Source organism: Ahaetulla prasina, chromosome 8 (genome assembly GCF_028640845.1).
Source record: "Ahaetulla prasina isolate Xishuangbanna chromosome 8, ASM2864084v1, whole genome shotgun sequence".
NCBI lineage: Eukaryota > Metazoa > Chordata > Lepidosauria > Squamata > Colubridae > Ahaetulla > Ahaetulla prasina.
In genome coordinates this window covers 36,690,293-36,706,330 of record NC_080546.1, presented here as the reverse complement: position 1 = coordinate 36,706,330, position 16,038 = coordinate 36,690,293, and the positions used below count along the sequence as shown (strand labels likewise).

Below are 16,038 nucleotides of genomic sequence, written 5' to 3'. Positions count from 1 at the left end.
TATTTTATGGAATTTAAAATGACTATGTCCATGACACAAATTGCCCAATCCAGTCCAGAATGCATTTAACTCATTGTATCACCAGGGACCAGAATTTAGCAGGCCCAGGATAAAAAAAGTAGGTAAGGCCGCTTTATACTTAAATTTGATATGATTAAAAATTAAATAGGATTAAACTTTGTGCTTTATAATTTACTCAGTTGTGAGTTGTGGGATCGACTGACTCTGCAGCTTTTTGCCGTAGCACACTCCCCCTCCCGCCCAATTAGCTGTCATCGAGGGTGAGCTTGGCTGTTCTCGCTGCACCGCCGGCAGGGAGAGGGGGGCCAAGGGGCTGCAGGTCCTTCTTTTTGCTTCCGATCGGAGCAGCCTTTGCTTCCCTGCGACAGCCCGGCCTTGCGGCAATTGCATTCTTCAACTGGCAAAATATTTCCCCAAGGAGGCAGTGTGGGGGAGAGGGGAAGGAAGGCATTGCGAAAGTTTTCGACGCGTTCTATATTAAATACCCGCAGCAACTTTTTTTCCTTTCTTTTCTTTCTTTTTTTTTTTGAAACTTTGGGCGGACTTGGTGGGATTTATTATGCAGCGGCACGTGGCACCTCCCGATTCTCCGCGTTTCGGACCTTTTCAACAAAGCCCTTCCCCACCCTGCGCCAGGGGACTCGCTTGCGTGGAAACCGGCGGCCCAAACAGGGTTGGGTCCGGTCGTCTCCTTCCTGCCTTTCCTTCCCTTTTTATGCCTTCTCGCGGGCGAGCGCGCAGCTGTGGACTCGCCCGCGAGACGCCGAGGTTGCTGCGTGCTTGTTGCTTGACAGGTATCTCCTTCTGTTTTTTTCCCCTCCCGCGTGTCCCCTTGGTGCAGCGGCCTCCAGCCAGCGAAAGGAGTGGGACGGGAGGCATGGCTGGTGTGGGTCAGGCGATCTCTTGCAGGAAGTTCCCATGGGATATTGTCGCCTCCCTTATGTGGAGCAAATAGGCACTATAATTGATCGGCGTTTCCAAGCCTTTGCTTGAATCTTCTTGTTAAAAAATCAAGCCGCCGTGCAATCCTGCTAATTTGTTATCTGTTGCCTCTTTTTCCTTCTCTTTTTCCCTCCCCTCTTTTCCGCTCAAGCCTTGCCAGCATTTCTAAATTATAATAAATACGCTAAATTCTCATTAGGGCGGCTGTGTTCGGAGAGTGCCGCTTCTGTTGTCGCGCCCCCACCTCTATTTCTGCTGATTTTGACATTCCCTGTTTCCAGTGGTAAAGTTTCTGTCTGGTCGGTGACTTTCAAAAAGTAAGTTGTGCTTTTTAAAAGAAAGCACAACTGGCAACGATGCAGCTAGTAGGTTGGAATTGGGTTACTGACCAGATATCACTGCTTGGTTTTCCTAATTTAAACAGAGCTGGCTTTTTAATGTTTTAAATAAAATTGCAACTCACAGATATTTAATAATACTGAATGGTTCACTTTGAGTAAATATGTGGTACCTTAGTGACAGCTATTGTATAATAAGAACAAGCAGATGATGAATTCAAAATTCAGGCTTAAAAATATTTTTCGTAGCCATAAAATGTGATTAGGTAAATTACAGTTATAAAATATAAATTAAAATATAGGGATTAATTCCATAGATGTGGAATGTTGCACTGTGTATTATTTTTGATCTCTCTCAAGGAATGTTTGAAGCAATAATTATGCAATAATTCTTTTTAAGAATCCTGTCCCAATAGAAACAACTGAAGAAAAGATTAATGCATGAATTCTGAGGGTCTTTTTGGAGATTAGCAATCAGTGGAGCCATTGCAGAAAAGGCCCTGCTGATGCTTGCCAAGTTCTGTGCTCTTAGCTCAGTGTTTCTCAGCTTTGACAAGTTAAGTTGTGTGGACTTCAACTCCCAGAATTTCTCAGCTAGCATTGTTGAAGTCAGCTATCTTACTTACTTAATTATTTATTTTGTCACACAGTATATATACGCATAAGCATGAAATAACTACAATATGTAAGCACATATATAAGCATGAGTATATAATAACTATATTAATTGGATATAATGAAAGGAAACAATAGGACGGGAACGGTAGGCACGCTTGTGCTCTTATGCACACCCCTTACAGACCTCTTAGGAATGGGGTGAGGTCAATAGTAGACAGTTTTTGGTTGAAGCTTTGGGGATTTTGGAAAGAGGCCACAGAGTCTGGTAGTGCATTCCAGGCATTAACAGCTCTGTTACTGAAGTCATATTTTCTGCAATCAAGATTGGAGTTGTTAACATTAAGCTTAAATCTATTGTGTGCTCGTGTATTGTTGCAATTCTCCCAATGTACAGGTGGTTATTTTATGCATGAGTAGAGGTTATCCCAGGTGGTTATTTTGGGCATGAGTAGAGGTTATCCCAGGTGGTTATTTTGGGCATGAGTAGAGGTTTCTCTGACCTTTAAGCTTGAACGGAGCATTACTAAATGTAGTTAAACTTCCCCAGTTAATAAGTAGTCTAGAAGACAATACATAATGAGGTTTTTGGATCAGCTGGCATAAAAACAGCCAGGAAAGTGATTCAAACCTGAGAAAAACAGGCCCCTCCTTAATCAACAGGAGTGCTGATTTACCCCCAGCTTATCAAGTTCTTAGGAGGTGAGGGCTTAGCAGCACAAGGAAACAACAGCCAACCACTTAATAGCCAGCCATCAACTCCTCAATCTACATCTTAAAAGCTACACACAACAGGCACCATCTAAATACTATACACAGAACAGCCCAAAGTACACAGAGAAGTTCCCTGCAGATGGGATCCAGTATGACTCTGAAAGCTCAGAGAACAAAACTTCTGGTCCCAGTGACCGACCCAGATTGGCTCTTACAACATTATTCTTGGACACATATATAAATATAATGGACACAGATATGTGGTTGTTATAATATATAAATGTGTACATATTCTATTTATCCTAAAAGGAAAATGACCCTGAAGAAAGAAAAAGCAAGAAGAAGAAAAACATATATAGATAAGCATATTCCCAGCCTATCCTTGAGATTTTTTTGTTAGTTGCGAAGTCGTGTCTGACCCATCGTGACCCCATGGACAACGTTCCTCCAGGCCTTCCTATCCTCTACCATCCTCTGGAGTCCATTTAAGCTCATGCCTACTACTTCAGTGACTCCATCCAGCCACCTCGTTCTCTATTGTTCCTTTCTTCTTTTGCCCTCAATCTTTCCCAGCATTAGGCATTTCTCCAGTGAGTCCTTCCTTCTCATTAGGTGTTCAAAGTATTTCGGTTTCATCTTCAGGATCTGGCCTTCTAAAGAGCAGTCAGAGTTGATCTCCTCTAGGACTGACTGGTTTGATCGCTTTGCAGTCCAAGGGACTTGCAGGAATCTTCTCCAGCATTAGAGTTCAAAGGCCTCAATTCTTTGGTGGTCAGCCTTTCACAGCCATACATTGCAACTGGGAAAACTATAGCCTTGACTATGCACACTTTTTTTTTAATACAATTTTTTTAATTTTCTTTTAAAACAAGACACATAAACATGAAAACATTTTCAATCCCAATATTGTGTATTGGCGGGATGGTTACAAATCTCTTGTGCCTTCACAATTTACAAATATCCTTAATTTATCTAAATTTATATCGTCACCCTCTTGTATCCAGAACTTTAAATTAACCAATGGCTATAACCTTTATTTTTCTCATTCCATATGCATATCCGCTGGTGAATATTTTATCTGGTAACATCATTAATTATATCGTTCTACACCATTCATATTAATATTTCAATTAATAGTATTTTTTCTCCAATCTTTACTAACATATCTTCCCTTCTAGCCATTGATAAAATATATCCCATATCTTACAGTGTTGCTTTTCTTCCTGTTCTCTTATTTCAAATGTCAGTTTACTCATTTCAGCACATTCCATTATTTTCCTAAACTATATGCACTTTTGTTGGCAGGGTGATGTCTCTGCTTTTTAGTACGCTGTCTAGATTTACCATAGCTTTAATCCTTTTTTTAATCCTTGAGATTACCCACCCAATAAAATGTTTGTATATGTCACACATGAATACATATATGGATGTGTGCACATCTACTTGTTAAAGACTGTGCTTCAAAAAAGGGCATGACAGGGCAAAATATTAATAGTAATTATAATAGGACACCACGTCCTCAATTTAAAGCAGTTCACATAGTGACCGTTTGAAGTTACAATGGCACTGAAAAAAGTGACTTATAAAATGTTTTATAGGTGGCACTTAGACCCTAAGAAATTATCATGTATGTATCCAGATATGCAAGCGAAATGTTGGAGATGTAATTGTGATGATGCTACATATTTTTATATTTGGTGGACTTGTAAGAAGATTAAGGCTTTTTGGATAAGGATCTGGTGGATTATACAAAATGTTTTGAAAAAGAAGATAAAGTTCCTACCGCAATTTTTCTTACTGGGAATTATTACGGACTGTACAGTAATTGAGACTAAGTTGATTTTAAATTTAATAACAGCGGCAAGACTACTGATAGGACAATACTGGAAGAAAAAAGAGTTACCTACAATAGAAGAATGGATATTGAAAGTTGCTAATTTGGCTGATATGGCTAAAATCTCAGCTTTTTTGAAAGACACTACACAAGAAAAATATCTAACTGAATGGAAAAAATGGATTGAATATACGCAAAATAGATATCAGGTTAAGAGATATCAGATTGCTTTTGAATGATTAGGATGTATTTATCTTTGATTTGTATGGGATTATGTATGGGAAGTTAGGATTTGAGAAGAAGGGGAGGATTATAATTTGTGTTAGGGAAAATTTAGCGAATGATTGTTTTTTCTTTTGAACTATACCTTGTGTTTTTTCTGGGAAGTCGGTGGGGGGGAGGGAGGAGGATGGTTTTGGAGGGAGGGGGGAGGGGATGGAGTAGGGGTGAGAAAGGGGGGAGTGAAAATTTTTGTAAAAACTTTTTCAATAAAAAAAAGTGATTTATGACCATTTTTCACACTTATGACCTTTACAGCATCCCCATGGTCACATGATTTCAATTCAAATGTTTGATTACTGACTCACAGTTGTGACGTTTGTGTCCTGGGATCATGTGATCACCTTTTACAACCTTGTGACAAGCAAAGTCAATGGAGAACCAGATTCATTTAACAACCATGTTACTAATTTAACAAATGCAATGATTCACTTAATACGTGTGGCAAGAAAAGTTGTAAAAGTGGGGGAAAACAAACCTGTTCTCAGCAACATAAATTTTGGGCTCAATTGTGCTTGTAAGTTGAGAACTATTTTTAGTTGATTCCCTAACTCTGTGTATCAAGCAGTCTCTCACACATTTGCACAAATCACTTGCACTCAGACAAATACACAGGAAGAAAAAATAGGATGGCATGGTGAACAGAGAAAAATTAGCTTCGCTGGAATGATAAGAAAAAATAGAAACAGAGAAAAACAAGGCAGAGATGATTCAGAAGTGATAACTGGAATTTAACTAGGCCTGCATTGTGAACCCACCCTTCTCAAATTGGCTAATCTTCAACATTATTTATGCTTGACATTCTTCTGCTCTTCCAAACTCTTGTCCACTTCTTACTTTTCAATAGATTTTTCAGTTAATTGTTTGGAAGAAAAATATATCCTACTATAGTGAATGTGCTGAGAAAAGTTTGGAATTATTGTTATGTGGAAGTATAGGATTGTATAAAACTTTATGAATGCATTAACAAAATTTCATAGCCTTGATGTAGGTACTGTACTTGTTTAATATTATACATTTTTCCATTATTGTGAAGACATAAAAATACCTTTGGACTCTTCCCAGTTAATAGGTTAATTAAATTTTTAATAAGTGTATTTTAATCTAATGGAATCCACAAGGAATTTTATTATTGAAGTAAAGCATTTAGCTGACTTTTCAAAAAATTTCACAAACGGGGTGGGGGTGGGGGGAAATTTGACATAAATAAACTAAGTTATTTTTTCAGATTGTATTTCTTCTGTTAAACTGCATGGTAGTCCAATAGGAAACTGGAGGAATTTAAAATGTACAGTACATTAAACTTTTAGAGTTTCATTATGTTATGGATAGAAAGATAGAAAAAGCCAAACTTCTGCACTGGAAAACTGCCTGTTTGATATCTTGTTACATAATTCAGTGTCACCTTTTATTTCTGGGCCAAAAAGGATGAAAGTCCACAATGGGATCTCTTGAATTGTTTAACTTATTTTCTCCTTTCTTCATTCCTTTTACCTGATGCAAATAATACTTTGCTTCAGATAAAGAAATTCTGTGCTCTCACAAAATATATAATGGATGTACAATTCCATGCCCTAGAGCTGATCAGAGATAGTACTGAGATTATAAAATAAAACAAAATATCACTTTACAAAAATAGTTTTTAAAACATTTTTTAAATGCAGGATACCTAACTTTTGTCAATTTGTTTGTGAACTAAAATGACATGATAAACACTACTTTCTCAACAGTTATATATTTAGGAAAAATAGCACAACATGAGATGCAAAGAGAAGAACAATTAGGCTATAAAGTGCTGTAGCTATTTAGGTTTCAGATACATTCATTTTTAGGAATTAAATGGTTAATCGAATCTTTCAACTGCCCATTGTCTGATTTTGTGAAAGTAATGCTCAACTATTTTGTGCATCACATTTTATTTATTTGTTTTCTTGGAAGTAATTAAAGATAACCATGCATTATGTCTAAAAGAGGTTTGGAAATCACATTTAGGCAAGAGGTAGAATGATGAAGTGTGATGATCTTGTTGTAGCGTATTTTTCATTTGTTCAGTGTAGGAATTACATCTTACTATTTTATACTGGTGATATTTAATGTCTATGAGATATCACCAATAACAGCTTCCCCCAACCTTTTTTTCTCTCCGTTTACCAGGGACCAGTTTTCAGGAAAACTATTTTTTTCACAGTGGTAGCGGTTGGAAGGGGCAGGGGAAATAGTTTCACATCCTACCTAGATCCCGTGCATGCGCAGATGAAGTTTCACTCACTTGCCTGAACTGGTTCCTAACTGGTTGTAAACCGGTATCACTTTGCAGACCAGAAGTTGGGGACCCCTGACTTATAATACAGAAATATTAGGGGCTAGACAGATTGTAATTTTAAAAGAGGACGTTATTCCTTCTTTGGTGGGAATATTATAAAGTCTTAAATGTTGGATTAAAAGAAATCACAGTATTAATCAAACAGAAGGTTTGATTAATTAAAAAATTTAGTTTGTTTTTTTTAAAGGAGTTGTATCTTCTTTCCTCCTTTCTAGCTTTAAAGTAAAAACATTTTAGAACATTTAGATCTTCAGATGTCTGCTTTTTTAATCAATGGGTGTTTTAATATTTAAATATTTTTAATTAACATATTTTGTATTTCTCTGCAGTTGATTTGTATTTTATGCTTGTTTGTTTTAGAGTAAAGTTTTATAGTCACTGCTCTAAACCTCTGTTGGGAATAAATGGAATATAGTTGGTTTTCATGTTTAAATAAAACTATTGAAAAACAAACATCATTATTTTACAAAATAAAGAGGCTCAACAGCTCTATACAGCTGAATAGTTTTATGCTTTCCAGAGGTTCTGATAAAGTTAGTAAAGGGGTCAGTTTTATTAAGCAAAAGTAATACTGTTCTAGGGTTCATATCATTTGATTTAAACTAGTTTATGTATATTCTTACGTGGCAATCATCAAACCATGGGTTGAAGCCATGGCAAGGGGATTGCAAGCAAATTTGAGAAGTATTTAAATTTCTAGGACCCAAAAAAGCTTGAAATGTGGATGGTCAAGGAATATAGCATCTTCAGAGCTACAATTCACAGGTCAAGAAGAAGGAATTGTGACCAAATTGTTTGTGACTAAGGTGCGGGTTTGGTTCCTGGTCAGATGCCTGTGAACTTCCAAGAAGTATGACACAGAACAGATCACCTTCAGTTCTAAAGATGCAAGCCAATTGCTAGTTGAAACATCAGAAATGCTCTTGTTGAGAAGTTCATCCTCATTGGACTGATGTTGTCTGTGAAAACCTACCTTGATGTATTTACCTTCTGAGTCCTGGAAAAAGTTGTGCCAGGTTCACTTATTTGAGTAATTCTGGTATCATTTGGCAACTATTTTCCACTTGGTACCCAAGAAAAGAAGTGACTCATCACATGCAAGTGTACAAAGAAAAAAAAAAGCTCACTAGGTGACACTCTCACTCATTGCTCACTGCAACATTATTCCTTTGAAGATACAGCAATGAAATATAGAAACACTTTATATTATCTGTAATAAGGTAAGGGTAAAGGTTCCCCTCGCACATACGTGCTAGTTGTTGCCAACTCTAGGGGGCGGTGTTCATCTCTGTTTCAAAGCCGAAGAGCCAGCGCTGTCTGAAGAAGTCACCATGGTCATGTGACTGGCATGACTCAACGCCAAAGACACACGGAACGCTGTTACCGTCCCACCAAAGGTGGTCCCTATTTTTTCTACTTGCATTTTTACGTGCTTTCGAAACTGCTAGGTTGGCAGAAGCTGGGACAAGTAACGGGAGCTCACCCCGTAACACGGCAGCACTAGGGATTCGAACCACTGAGCTGCTGACCTTTCGATCAACAAACTCAACATCCTAGCCCCTGAGCCACCGCGTCCCTCTATTATCTGTAATACTGATACCATTTTAGCACACTCACTATATTTTGGAATTGTGGGAGTTTGAACTGCCAACGTTGAGAAACCCTGTTCTAAACCATAAAAAGTGGGCTTACTGAAACAAACCAGGTTAGCATACATACCTGCAAAATTAATATGGAACAACATTTGCAGTCCTTTGGATCGTCTTTTCAATTTTTGGGTTAATGCAGGTAAATTTTAAATAATCTCTCTTGTATTTTTTAAAATGCTTTTATTATATAAAGAGAAAGGAAAATAACCAGATACAAGATTAAAAGAAAAAAGAAAAGTTAATACAAAATGAAAACCTCCCCAATGTTAAAACAAATATGTACATTGAAAAATCTAAAAAATAAAAAATCAAGTTGACCTCATTTTTAGTTAATTTATGTTAAATAAGCTTTATAGCATGGGCTAGTCAAACATTTTATTCAAAAATAAATTAGTTCTTCTGTATTCACTTTAAGGGTTTCTGATTGGACATTATTGCAATGTCCAATGTGAATAGAGATAATTGTATAGAATTAAGTACAAAATAGAATAGAATAGAATAGAATTTTTATTGGCCAAGTATGATTGGACACACAAGGAATTTGTCTTGGTGCATAAGCTCTCAGTGTATGTAAAAGAAAAGATACGTTCATCAAGAATCATAAGGTACAACACTTAATGATAGCCATAGGGTAAAATAAGAAATCAGGGAATCAGGAAAAACCTTAGGGATTGTTACAGTAGTGCCTTGGTCAAAAGCAGTGCTTTGTTATTAGTGTTTCCTACATTTTGCACTGCAAGTAACTGTTGAGCTATTCAAGTGGAGGTTGTTGCTATTATAGTCATTATAAATCACCACCTTTAAGCAGTCATTCTGCTGTCATTGGAAATGTACCTGAATCTTTGGTAACATCAAATATAGGACAATGGTTTGTAATGGCACACGAGCCTATTACTTGCTGGTAATAAGCTGTCAAGATGGATGATAGATAAATATATAGATAAATATATCTATTTCCTCCTGACAAGTGATTTTCACAAATTTCTTGGTGTATGTTAGCCACAAAAAATGTGCTGCAAATTGAATTTCTGCTTTTATTTTATGTGCTAAAAGCAGGCCGGTAGTATTTTTTGAAGTGTTTATCGGACAGAGGCAACAATTGCTATGTTTATTAGCAGTATAAAAACATAAAACAATGGAAAGAAATTACACAAGCTGTTTTTTAGCAATCAAAAATGGTTTCATGAAATGACACCAGATGTCCCTTATGGCTTCTTTTGTCTCAAATATGTTGCTTATGAATCTTAATATAATGCACGAGGAGTAATTTAGTCCACTGTAAAATAAAGGATTTACTTAACATACACGAAAAGCTGTTGTTTCTTGTGAAGAAATACCCATTAGGATTAAATTAATTCTAGCTGCCAAGTGTCATATATTTGAGAAAATGAGGATCTATAACAAATTGTAGGTTTTGTTTCTCCTTTGTGTTTTGAGCATGCATTTTAAAATGCTTTATTATCTTTAATTAATCCAAAAGTTGGCAGGGTTAACGTTAGACATTTTGTAAAGAGAAACAAAATGTCTAACGTCAAAGAGAAAATTTCTTTGATAGAAATTATTCCCACATAAGTGTGCTTAGACTTGCAACTTGGGTATAAGGTAATTTTTTTTTTTAATTTGCATTTATATCCCGCCCTTCTCCGAAGACTCAGGGCGGCTTACACTATGTCAGGCAATAGTCTTCATCCATTTGTATACTATATACAAAGTCAACTTATTGCCCCCCAACAATCTGGGTCCTCATTTTACCTACCTTATAAAGGATGGAAGGCTGAGTCAACCTTGGGCCTGGTGGGACTTGAACCGGCAATATTGCAGGCAGTTGCTGTTAATAACAGGCTGCATTAGCCTGTTGAGCCACCAGAGGCTTGAACTTAATGTGGCGTTATTGTCAGCAGATATACAGAGAGCACTGATCCCAAACTGCCATTCTGATCCCGCAGAATTATATACCCACTCATAAGAGTGAGTCAGTTGCCAAGTGCTCAGATTGCGATCATGTGACTATGGATGGCCCAAATTCTGAGGCCTGGTCATAACCATCATTCATTCAGTGCCATCACAACTTTGATTGAATATTTGTAAGTTTAATGACTGCCTCATTTAGTGCAGGTCACAATTATGACAGTGATGAAAAAGTAACTTTATGACCAATCCTCACAACCTGTACTATCCCAAAAAATCAAACACTAAGTGTAGGCTTTTTTTAAAAAAATACATCTTTGGTTATGTAACTACAGATAATTCTAAGACAAACTCTTGCAAAAGGAAATCCCTTCTGCTTCCTGCTATCCATTGGCAGCCATGATTTCTAACAAAATACTGAAAATAATTTATTATCATATATTTAACATACATAGTTATTTTTCTATATATTTAACATACTCAGATATTGTAACTGTCATAGAATTAGTTTTTTGGGTCTTTCACCATGTACTGGGCTTGCTCTGATTATGCTCCAATTTGCCACTTTCTTTATAGCACCTGGAACTGGACAATACTTCAAACTGGGATTTTAATTGATACGTTTATAGATAGTAAAAGTTATGAAGTTAAGCTGGAAATATTATATTTGAGAGATTTTATTTGAAACGATATTTGATTGATGGAGTAGTATTGGAAGATTGGATATTAAATCTTACGACAATTGAAGAAATATATAAGTGATGAAAATTTGAATTTGAGAAGCTGGATTGTAATTTAAGAAATGGACTTATGAAATTTGAAGGAATATATAAGTGGGTGAAAAAAAAAATTGAACTTTAGAAGATGGACTAATTTTTAAAATGGACTGTAAGAAGAACGGACATTAAATGTTATGGCAACTGAAGAAATATATAAGTGATAAAAATTTGAGTTCAAGAAGATGGACTGTAATTTGAGAAATGGACTTATGAAATTTGAAGGAATATACAAGTGGAAAAAAAAAATTGAATTTGAGAAGATGGATTAATTTTAAAAATGGATTGTAAGAAGAAGTAATATGTGAAGTTGGTATTGCTTCTTTTCTTTTCTTTTTTTTATTATTCTTTCCTATCTTTTTATTCTTAATGTGAGGGGATCTAAAGTTTTAAATTTTTAAAGGTGGGAGGTTATGTATATTTTGCATACTTTAGCTTGTGATTGTTGGTTATAATACCCGGTATTTGCTCTGGGAAGTCTGGGGGGGGGGAAGGGGGAGGGGGGGGGGAAGGGGGGGAAATGATACATGGATTGATTATTAATGTACAGTAATTTTTGAAGATATGAAATTTAAAAAAAAAATAAAAATTAAAATGATATTGGGGATGCTCGACTGCCATTTCAGGAAGAAAAGGAGAGAGGAGTAGAAGGAGGGAAGAAAGTAGGTAGGAAAGAGTAGAGAAGGAGGAGGGGAATAAGAAGGTTAGATAGGGTGGAAGAAGGGTGGAAGAAGGGAGGAGTGGAGAAGGAGGAGAGGAAGTAGTAAAGTGAAGGAGATGAAGGATGGGAAAGTAGTAGAGGGTAGAGAGGGAAAGTAGTAGAGGGTAGAAAGGGAGGTTGTGTAGAAAGGAAGTGGCAATCGGGCAGGCCTGAATCAGTTATAAATAAAAATTAATGATTAATGATGGATAATAGTTTGTACATAAATATGATGTTGGAAAATGGAAATAAAAATTATTCAAAAAAGAAAAAAAAAGAAAGATCAGAATGGACTACAGTAGGGACATTTACTTTACAGGTTTATTTATTTATTTATTTATTTATTTGTCATAACAATATAACAATATATATATATACAAGTGTTGCATAAAGGGTTATATAATATATGAACGTATATATGAGGAGAAACGAGGTACTAAAAACATATATATACATAGGGGAAGAAACAGTAGGACAGGAACGGTAGGCACGTTTGTGCTCTTATGCACGCCCCTTAGAGTCCTCTTAGGAAAGTGGTGAGGTCAACCGTGGACAGTTTTTGAGTAAAGCCTTTGGGGTTATGAGAAGAAACCACAGTCAGGTAATGCATTCCAAGTATATACAATTCTGTTACAGAAATCGTGTTTTCTGCAATCTAAACTGGAGCGGTTGACATTGAGTTTAAATCTGTTGGTAGTTCTTGTGATATTGTTATTGAAACTAAAAAAGTCATTGACAGGAAGGACATTACAACGGATGATTTTATATGCTAAACCCAGATCTTGACGAAGTTCCAAGTTTTCTAGACCCAAGATATCAAGTCTGGTGGAATAAGGTATTTTATTAGTTTTGGAGGAGTGGAGAATTCTTCTCGTAAAATACCTTTGGACATGCTCAACTATGTTGATGTCAGATATATGGTATGGGTTCCAGACAGGAGAGCAGTAATCAAGAATTGGCCTAACAAATGTTTTATATGCTCTGGTCAGTAGCGTGGTGTTTTTTGAAAAGAAGCTACGTAAAATTAAGTTAACAACTCTTAGAGCCTTCTTAGCTATATAGTTGCAGTGGGCTTTGGAACTTAAATCGTTAGATATAAAAACTCCAAGGTCTTTGACAGGGTGGGGGTCATCTGCGAGGCAATGTCCATCAAGCATGTACTTTGTGATTGGGTTCTTTCTTCCAATATGCAAGACTGAGCATTTACTGGTTGAGATTTGTAGCTGCCAAATTTTAGACCAAGCAGTTAGATGATCAAGGTCCTTTTGAATTGTGGATGTATTGTCAGTGGTGTTGAAAAGTTTGACATCATCAGCAAAGGTTCTGTTCTTACTAATACTCCGAGTGATATCATTTGCCTTTTTAGCACCCATATCACACCAGCGGCTCATGTTTAACTTGAAGATAACCCACACATCCAGATTCTTTTATACATATTACCAAGCAGGCCTTTCCCATCCTGTACTTGTATCTAACATGTTTCCGGCTCAGGTGCAAAACTTTATATTTTTCCTGTTAAAGTTTCATTCTGCTGGTTTCAGCTCACTGTTGAAATCTCATTAGCTCTTCTTTAATCTTTGCTCTTTCATCAGAAAAATTAGCTGTTCCTCCCAATTTTGAATCATCTACAAAAGCGTCTCCTCAACTCACTCTACTAAGTCATTAGTTTTTAAAAAATCTGTTGACCAGCACAGGGCCAGAGCAGAACTCAATGGCAGTTTACTTCCTTGCAGAAGTAAAGTTATTAATAGCACTCTTTGATGACTTCTTGTGAAATGTAAGTCCAGATAATAATACAGTAATATAATCTATAGTTTACTATTTTATTGAAGAGGATATCATCAAGGCTTAGTATACTTTGGTATACTAAGTTTCTGCTAGGTCCCTACCCTCTAATTCCCTGCTGTCCTAAAGTAGTAATGAAGGAGGTAAGATTAGAGTAGCATGATTTTTGTGCAACAAACTCAGATTGATTCTGGTTAATTGTAGAAACCCATTGTAGCGCACACAAATGCATTGCTTAATCATTTATAAATCAAGGATCTTGCTCAAACTACATGTCAAGGTGATAGGTGTGGTTTCCCGATTCATACTCCTTTTTGAAAGTTACATTTGTTCTCTTCTAATGTTCTGGAACTTCATTAGTTTTTCAGACATTCTCAAAGACTTACACAATTGTCTTCACTAGTACATTTAGTACGCAGCGATGGAATCTATCTGGCCATATGTTAGCAGGTAATAATTTATATGACTCAGAACAAATAGCCCCTAGATTGTATGTAATATGGCAATTTGTGTTTGTAAAGTTTTTGCATACGGGCATTTACAATATTTTAAAATCATTTACAAGTAGTCCTTAACTTACAACAGTTCATTTAGTTACTGTTCAAAGTTACAAAAAGCACTGAAAAAGGTGACTTATAACCGGGTTTTCACAGTTACAACTTTGTAGCATCCCCAAGGTCATGTGATCAAAATTCACATACTTGGCAACTGACTCATACTTATGATTGAAATATCCTGGGGCCATGTACCTTTTGTGGTACAGGCCTTTTGTGACCTTCCGACAAACAAAATCAGTGGAAAAGCCAGAGTCACTTAACAACCATGTTACTAACTTAACAACTGCAGTGATTCACTCAACTACTATGGCAAGAAATGTCATGAAATCAGGCAAAATTCACTTAACAACTGTCTCACTTAGCAACATATTTTAATAGAGATTTGTTGACACGGATTAAAAAATTGACGTTATAGATTTGCTTATAGACAACAGATGGGATGTAGGATGAAAAGTTGCTTGTTTAACTTTAGAGCGAATGAAGAGTTATTAAATTGTTGGTATTTGGTATGATGAAGGTTGGAAATCACTTCTTTATATAATTCTCTTTCTCCCTTTATGATATCCCTTTGTTTTCTTTTATTTTTTCTGAACCTTTTATTCCTTTTTTTTATTCTATTGTTTTTCTCTCAGTTTAGTTTTATTATTTTCCACTATTGTAATTAAAATTCTGAATAAAAATTATATTAAAATATATTGCAAAGTTTATCTTAGAATCTATTGATTCAGCCTGTGAAGTCAAGATTACAATGAATTTCAGTGATTTTGTTAACAATATGGTGCTTAGCGGAAATGCCTATCATATACAGTAGATAGGAAAAATGATGAAGGTAATGTGTCACAACTATATTCACAACTATAATGTGTTCCCATCTATATTAGGAAATGGTCTGGTGATGACAAAAGATTCAATATAAAGTCTTCCATTCTTAGATCACACTTCAATTTAAAGGAAAGAACAAGAGTGTGTCCATCTGAGTGTGTGTCTGGGGTGGGTTTCACTTACCTTTGCTGCCGGTTCGCTCGCAATTCGCTCGCATGCGCAAAGCATATTTGATGATTTCCGGGGTGGGTGGGCAGAGCTTTCTGCCGCCGCCTCTACAAGTTTGCCCAAACCGGGGTGAACCAGTAGCAGCCCACCACTGGGTTAGATATTTGGACAAGCCCACAGTTGTCATAGAAACCCATAAGATCCTAAAATCAGTTTCTAAGGTCTGGAAATAGACACCTCTGAGTACAAGTATGTGAAGTAATTACAAACCAGACCAGGAAATTGATCTAGGTAGGAGCTTCAGGAGAAGTTCATCCAGGACCCAAGCAGGACACCAATGTCCTTTTGATTCCTGTTGCTCAACTTAACACACAAGCATTCATAGTCTGCAGCTTGTGGTGCAAAGATCCTAATCATAGGCACAGTAATTTTTTTTAACACATAGTGTCTCTTATAGTTATAACTATTCTCCATTTCATGAAGTTTATTTTTATTTTATTTTTATTTTATTTATTTGTCACAACACTATATATGTATAAGCATGAAATAACTATATGAATTGGATACAATTAAAGGGAACATTAGAACAGGAACGGTAGGCACGCTG

The 16,038-nt window shown here is 36.3% G+C and overlaps 1 protein-coding gene across 4 annotated transcripts in view; it reads left to right on the top strand.

The window, feature by feature from the left end:
- The first annotated feature begins 428 nt into the window (after positions 1-428).
- IL15 (interleukin 15) overlaps positions 429-16,038 on the top strand; it is a 28,344-nt gene continuing 12,734 nt past the window's right edge. The window contains exon 1 of one of the 4 annotated variants that reach the window (XM_058193090.1): positions 429-815. The gene's annotated coding sequence lies outside the window, so the exon portion shown is untranslated. Of the gene's footprint in view, positions 816-12,380; positions 12,419-16,038 lie in introns of those variants that run through there. The other 3 variants (XR_009156310.1, XM_058193087.1, XM_058193088.1) reach the window with 3 other exon arrangements.